This window comes from Phalaenopsis equestris, unplaced genomic scaffold, assembly GCF_001263595.1.
Source record: "Phalaenopsis equestris unplaced genomic scaffold, ASM126359v1 Scaffold000002, whole genome shotgun sequence".
Taxonomy (NCBI): domain Eukaryota; kingdom Viridiplantae; phylum Streptophyta; class Magnoliopsida; order Asparagales; family Orchidaceae; genus Phalaenopsis; species Phalaenopsis equestris.
In genome coordinates, this window is record NW_018164444.1 from 38,208,109 (window position 1) to 38,216,579 (window position 8,471).

Below are 8,471 nucleotides of genomic sequence, written 5' to 3' on the forward strand. Positions count from 1 at the left end.
GAAAAGTAGTTTGCCCCTTAAAGTGGTTCTTTTGGGATGTCTGTGGACTGTATTGTGGTAAAAATCGTGGGCCTCTCAAGGAGCTTTGGAGTCTCTTGTGAAACGACTGACAATGTTGGGATAACATTTGGATTGATGCCTTCTCTCTAATTTATAGATAGTGGCCATTGGCTTGGATGGCCTTCATTTGGTTGGCCTATGGTCTCAGGCCCAAAGAGTTGTATTTGGTCAATCAGGTCTTTAGTATTTCAGTGATGTGACATTTGGTCTTGCTTCTGTGAACTATCCTTGACCACACTTTTATTTTTTTGTTCATTGAATTTTCTCGAGATTTGTGATGATGCATATTTGATGTACATATTTAATTTATCTATTCTCTTACTTCTTGATAGTCGTGTTGCAGTACAATTAAGGAAATTTAATACAAAAAAGTTTATTCATTTTTATTGCTCGTATTGCATGTCTCATTTTTCATTTATGCTTTAATAAATAATTATTATTTACTGAGTTTTATTATCAAACTTACTCGTTAATTTTTTTTTTACATAATATGTTTCATTCAACCACTACAATAACAGTCCCTATCAGAACAAACTTTTTTGTTTCAGATTTCCTATTTTTAAAATATTTTTTTTAATATTTGTTTTTTTTATTGTACTTTCATTTTGGATATAAGTAGTCGTTTTTTATTACCATTTCATTTTTTATTCAAACAATATATTTGCTTTTCTTTCAGGTTTTATCTGAATTATCAATCATAAATTAAAATTTATAATTCCATATTTATTTTCATTATTAATTGCATACAATTTTTCTTTTAAGAATATAAAATATGTTCAATAAATTATATCTTATTTTGGTCTTACATACCCAGAGTGTAACAAAGTGGTTATAGAATGTATCCGACTTTATCTTGAGATAACCTTCTATTTATGGCCAAGTGCATTTGCATGAAGAATTAGAATGTTGAGTTGATAGAGGTTGGCTCACAACTTGACTTGATTCAGCTCGATCTAAGAGAACCGGGATATACACATTCCACTCAATTTCTTACAAGCAACTAAAAATAGAACAAAATTAATAAAACATTTTAAAATCAATAGAGCAGGATCATTTTGTTTAGATTTATTAATTTAAAATTGAAATGTATGATTAAGGGTCCGTTTGGGGCAGCTTGTGCGTTTCAGGATAAACTGTTTATCCTGAAGGGCCGCGGGGGTCGACCCGCGGCCTGCGTTTAGTGTAAAAACTCAAACGCGGTTTCAGATTAGTTGGCGAAACGCGGGAACCAAACGGTATGATGGCGTTTTGAAAACGCCGTCCTCACTTATAAGCTGCCCCAAACGGACCCTTAAATCATATTTGAAGCTGTATTATTTTGATTGATTTGTCTTTACATATATATTAAAAATAATCATAATTTATCTTCTGTTTTTAAATTTTTTTATTTGATAATTCAAAATATATTTAAAATATTTTTTTTGTAAATATCAGCTCAGGGGAAAACTCAACTCTCTGCACCTAAAAATGTGTTTTCTGCAACGAACAACACAACGAAGTCATTGCCCTACTCCAGCCGACCACCCTTGATTGATCACCCATCGGACCGGCCACATGATTATCTTCAACAGAGCTCCCTGAGGCCAACCGGCCTGCCACCCAATTCCCTCCAACTGAGCCCTCGGAAGCCGACCAACCAACCACCTAGCCCCTCAAGTCAGACCTTCAAAGCACTCTCCGCCTTTTACGAATATGGCATCAATGGTCAGCTCCCAACAATCGGTCGACCACCGCCCTAACAGTCGGGCGGTTGCTCTCCTATCGACTAGTCATCTAAGCCCATCGACTAATGACCACTGCTGACCTACGACCAATGACCTGGACGACAAAAGACATAAACACTTTGTAAACCCTTTTTTAAACAAGGGTAGTTATGAAATTTATATTTTTGTTTTTTTTGTCTTCTATAAATAAGATGGTCGTTTAATGTATTAGAGATCTTTAAATTCTTCTCCCTGAAAACCTCTTATGTAAGGAGATTCTCTCACATTCTAAATGTAATAACTACATTCGAGAAATAGAAAAGGCCAACAGTTCAGAGACACCATTTTCGCCCCTACGAGCAAGTCTCGTTGTTCTCTCTTCACTTCCTACCTTGGATATGAATCAAAGTCAAATTTGAATTCAACAGTTTTATTTTATAGAATTTCTCCGAAAATATACATACATGAAAAAAAAAATTTCACTATTTATGAGAACTTAAACATTCAAATCAAACTAATAGAGATTGATGGACCTTAAAAAACTAGTTGAATTATATTTGGTTTATTAATGATATTTTTGTAATATTTTTTTATTAGTAATTATTATTTATTATTTCAGTTAATTTAAAATAATAATCATATAAAAGACATTTAAATTTATATTTATTACACTCAATATCCGTTAGAATTTGATTTTTTTTTTTCATTTTATTCGCAAATTAGATTATTGATAGATAAAAATAATGAAAATAAATGATCATAATTCATGATATCATTAATCATATCAAGTAAAGCACTATAGTTAATGAAAAATATTATAATCCAATTGCTTTAATAATAGTAAATTATATAGATGTTTAAATTACAAGAATGCCACCGTTGGGTAAGGGCTCGTGTTGGCCCGTATTTATGGGGTCGTGATTGTTCCGAATCTTTTGTCAGAGGTGATTCGATAAGAAAGAATATCAATGGGGAGCTATTAATGTCTCGTACGGAATCAAGCGATGGGTAGATTGCTAATTTGACCCACCGCACGGTCACCGTTTGCCACGTGGATATTGCAATGTGGTGCATCGGAGCATGGGTGGAAGCAGATGGGGTGTGGGCCCAGGTGAACAAAGGTTAGCCCGAGGATTCAGTACTATAAATGTCTGTAGGGGCCGGTGGGGGGAATTATTGAGCTGTGAATGGACCATTACAATCCGTACACATACTCAATAAACAGCTCTATTTTATTTTATTCTTAATTTGAGAAAATTACATGTGACATACAATTCTTATGAATTCATGCATCTTGAATAGAACAATTCATTTTTATACATGTTGGATGTTTGAGTTGTCTTTTATGAATACACCTTAGAGTTAAAAGTTAAGTGAGGAAGTGAATAAAATGAGTTAAAAATTACTGTGGAGAGAATCGAGGGAGTCTTCACGGCCCCCTCTGGTCGTCATTTTGTTTCTCATTTATAATAATGTTTTTTGTTTAATTATAGAAATGATGAAACAATTATGAAAATCGTTCTTAATATGATTAATATTATAATAAATTGTATGGATTTCATTCAATATTTGTTTTATAATTTGAATTTTGATAAGACGATGTTTGATTGGTCGATTCGCTAGAATGCAACTGACTAAGACCATTGACTGGGTGACGATCGTGCCTTGTGTTTGGATGACCGAGGCATTCGGTCGAATGCTGATCTCGTCTGCGCGACAAGAGCGGGTCAGTTGTTCAACCACCATCAGGGTGTTTCTACTTGCACTTCGGTCGGTCGGTCAGTCAACTGACGAGTTAATTTGTTTTGTCTAGTAAATCTTGACTCATTTGTTAATTTGGCTCAAGACTTACGGGGCCTACGTCTCATCTATCTAGTTGGTTCGTCAACTCGACTGGATACGCCTATTAGCAAGGTTTTAGGTGGAATTTGTCGTTGCCTGTGTGAGGTATCCGATGAGACGTGCTTCCACGACAAATTATGTCTCGTCCTTGGTAGATCTTGTCGCTATCGAGTGAGTGACCTTCTTTAGGGCTTTGACCTGTCACATGTTTAAAATTGTGGCTTCACCTGCTTGGCGGTGACTTGTCGATCGATTGTTTACCCTTGGGGGAAGCTTTTTGTTTTTGGTTGTTGTTCGTTCTCTTTGAGATTCGTGACCGTAGCTCTAGTATATACTTATTAGTTCTTCGAATTTTCCTGCTCCTTGGTGGAAATAATTGCAATAAGGATAAATTATTAAACATTTGTTAGTATTAAATTTGTGAATCGATCAAACACACGATTTCCCTTAGGATTTTGTGCCCCGTGTGCTCCACAAATAGATATGAACTAGACCCTGTATCATTTGTCGCCAGTTTCTCTTTTTGCAATTGAGGTGCATTATGTCTGACAGTAAGAAACAAGTGGTCGTGGACCGTCATAAGCTGGCGAAGGCAAGGTTTCAAATTCTCTTTTCCATAAATAAGAAGAAAGTGGTGACGAAGGAAAAATGGGCAAGGCCCTAATCTGACTTGGGCAGTGTAGTCTACTACTATGATGACGTCGAAGATCCGTCATTGAAGAGGCCTCACCGAGAGGCCTCGAAGTCTGGTCTAGCAATGAATGTTGAATGCCAGCAGGTCCTTTTGGCTGGGGCGAGTCGCAGGGAGTTGAAAGAGGCGGCTGTCACGATCCTTCCTCAGTCGTTGTCACATAAGAGTGGGAGCGCCTCGACGTTGGAGGGAGAGGAGACCTTTAAGACTCTCTCCTCCACGAAAAGGTTTATGGATGAATTGTCCGGGTCAGAGGAATGACAGGACGTCGGATTGTTAAGGAATGTTGCGGAGTTTTGCCCCTATCGAGGTAATTGGTGTGCATGTCGGAGATGAGCGGTTGCTGCCGTCACTAACCCGGATAATTCATTAGCCACATGACCATCGCCCGTGAATGGAGAGTGGTCGGACGACTCCTTAAATAGTCATTGGTGAAGAATACCTTCCATTGACATAGATATTTGTTGTTTTTAGGCCAGAACACACATTTTACCATTTTTCTATGAGTTGTGCATGGAAAGTTTGCAGGTTGGACATTGAACATTGGCTGACTCAAGTTAAATGTCTGAGCAAAGACCCTTATCGCAAATGGATGGGTTGGACTTCTAGAGGGGTACTAAACTCACTGCCTCAGAAAAGACAACGTGTCTATTAGACCATTGTTGTCGGCCATGTGGGGTTTGTTTTGTTTCTCATTGCCTTTTTGTCCAGGTTCCAAGAGAAAAAACATGACACCTTTGGTGGCAACGAGTTTCACTCCCGCTCGTTATGGTTTTTTGTGATCGCGTTAGATAGTCAAAAACTTGTTGGAGTGTAGACAAGGATTTCTTTCGCTTGTCGCTGCATTCTACTTTCCTAGCAGATGCTTCAGGGCGTGAAAGAATTCTTGGACCCAATTGGAAGGTACTAGAGTTGGATCTATGGGGGAGAAGCGATCGCCCGAACAACATTTCTCTTGCCCCCTTTCTTCCCCCTCTAAAATGAAGGGTATCCGGAGGAGTGGGACATTCGCTGCAAGGCCTTCCTCTGTGTACAAAGTGTCGGGGTACTCAGTTCCTTTGGCCACATTCTCTACATAGGAGAAGGATGTGGTGAAGAGAGTGGACCAAGACGAATTTCTTGGAGAGAGCCGACCGGGTGCAACCAACCTCTTAGTTGGGACGATGCTCTAGGTAGAGTCGTGTGCTTATCTTCCAAATGACAATGTTCTCTCTCCAGAGTCATGTCAATTGTTACTCATACTATGGACCAACCACCCCTTCTAAGGATTATTTTTAGTCTAAAGAATTCTAGAGTATGTATATTATATCTTAGTCGGAAGACATCTTGTATCTTTTAACTGTAATGAACAAAATAAATTTTTTATTCTGTTCATATCTCCATTTCTATAGCATCTTATTCTTTTGTTATCAATTTATCGCCAATGCCTTTCATAGAGTTTTCTTAGATTCGATCAAAGCTCGATTGATAATTGTGATCGTTTGGTGGATTTTAGGTCAAAGCGAGTTCCTCGAGTATTATCGGGGCCCCATGCATTAAACAAAAATTAGTTTAGTTTTTATTGTATTGATAAAAAATTACAATAAATAACAACAATTCCCTTTGCGTGTACAAGGAATAAATTCAGAAAAAAAAGAGTTTAAATAAGGAAAAATAACTTCTTCAGGTCGTATCTGCTGCAGGTCCGTGGGAGTTCCTTTTATGCACATGCCTTCAGTCGATATGCTCCAGGCGACGTGTTGGCACACAATATAAGGTTTGCTCAAAGTCTAGTCTAACTTACTAGCCGCCTCTCCGCGAGCTACTGGATCTACCTTCTTTTGGGCTAAATATATCGGGATGAAAGCCTTCTCTCGAACATTTATGTCAAAATAGTGGGTAGTTCTCCTCTTAATCTCTTCTTGCAAGAGCGCCAATTTGGCTTGAGTTTCCTCTGTGAGGTTGAGGGCCAGCATCGCTTCCTCGATATTAGCATGTTGCCACTCGATTAGTTTGTCTTCGGCTAACAAGGAGGCTATGACGACCTTTTGGTTGCGATGATCATATTTGGTCGGTAGCACGACCTCCATTCCATGTGTTAGCATGAACAAAGTTTGTCCGGTCACCAAAAAAAGTATCGTTCGAATCGCTCAAAGCATCGATGGTAGCAGATCCGCCTAGCTTCTTTTTGCTTCTTTGACATTTTTTCTTAAAAAAACTCAGGATGAGCTTGTTAGTTGCTTGGTTTGCCCGTTCGTCCTAGGGTGATAAATCAAGTGAACTTCTGATCAATCCCTTGTTTTGCGTAGAAGACTTTCACCTGTTAGTCCGCAATTTGAGTACCATTGTTAGTGATAATGACGAGCAGAGGTCCGTACCTGCACATCAAATCAGACCATAAAAAGTTTCGAACTGCTTTTGTGTTGATTTGATAGAATTAAACACATGAAATTAAAAATATTGCTATTTATGAATCTAGCACCTTCTATTATCCAATTTTCAAATTCTCACTAAAACTTCAACAAATATATCAAAATCACAACATGTATTGTTCATTTTTATCAAATTCTCAATGGTTCAAGCATGTCGCATGTAATTAAAAAAATCACCTGTAATAGCTTTATAAACAATAATATTTCATTTATTGTACATATAATTATCCCTTAGATAAAATAGCAGCACAAATGAACAATGACTATCAATCATCATTCCTCACTTTAAAAAAAGAGTGATAAATAAAATCCTTAATTATTAGAGTAATTATATTAAAAAAATCCATAAATTATTAAACAACTATGTGGGCCCACTTGAGATCAAAATCATCGCACCATCACGCATAAAATTAACGAAGTGATCCAGTGTGAGTGGCAACTAATAAGACCCTGACACCTCATACTCCAAGATTCTCTTTTCCTTAAATCTCCTATTAAAAAATAGATTAATGCTGCAATATTCGATTTTTTTTTGCTCAAAATTTTTTTTTTTATTTAAGTTTTTTTTTAAATTTTTTTTGGGAAATATGAACTAAAATATAATATGTGGGATTTAAATTTGTGATCTTACGGTGGAAGATTAGACCCTCAATCACTGTGCCACATATAAGTGCACCTATTATTGACATGTTAGCAAACCATTCAGACGTAGCATTTTTCTGAACGTTGGATGAAAAAGAAATTTGTGACAATCAACTAAGTCTCATACTATCACAAATATTTCATTTCAAGTGGCAGCATGTTGGACGCAAGCTCGACTTTCCTCCTTCGTAGCACATGTTCGAGGACACGTTAATTCCATCTAATTATATATAGTTGCCCTTACAACTCAAATTCCATAGAAATTAATGTTTATTGTGTTGATAAATGAGACTTATGTACACGTCATAAATTATTTAATATTAAACTTTTAAAATTAAAGTATGTTATCTCTAATATCTAAATAACATAAAATATCATTAAAATGATCAAGTCATCTAAAGTGAAATGTGAATATAAATAAAAAGATATTCATGCCAATTCATTGAGTGCCAAACTCGCATAAGAATAATTTAAATGTGAAATTACATAAATACCTTTTTTGCCCATATCTTACTATGATTTGAATAATAGGTTGATATATAAATAAATATAAATCCCTAAATTAGTGGGTATATAGCAAAAAATTTAATTTTAGGAAAATTTACATAACTAGCACATAATTCTTATGTATTTACATATCTCACCCCCCAACCGATCATATTTACATATATATTGCACATTATTTTTTAGTGCTTTTTATATGTGAATCATGTGATACTAATATTCGAGTATTATGTGTGCAAGATATGTAAATACATAGGAATTGTGTTAAGTGTTCTAAAAATTAATAATATTTACATGTATATCCAATAGTTGACCAAGTCAACGAGGGATCAGGTGGGCCCCACTTGATAGTATATGGATAATTCAAACTGATTTGGCTTGTGACTGCTAGTATTGTCATATTAGTTTACTCCAGCCGTTGAGTGAGAGTGAAAGCCGCAAAATTATAAGGAAGATGGAACTCGTCATTGGCTGACACATGCATGAATTGAATCGATTGACCTGGTAAATATTAGCCTCGCTGTATCCTGTAATGCGCACATACTTTAATCAAATCTACTTATTTTTATCATTTCTAGGGTTGTTTGGGGGGCAGCTGTACTTGTTGGAAGAAATAAC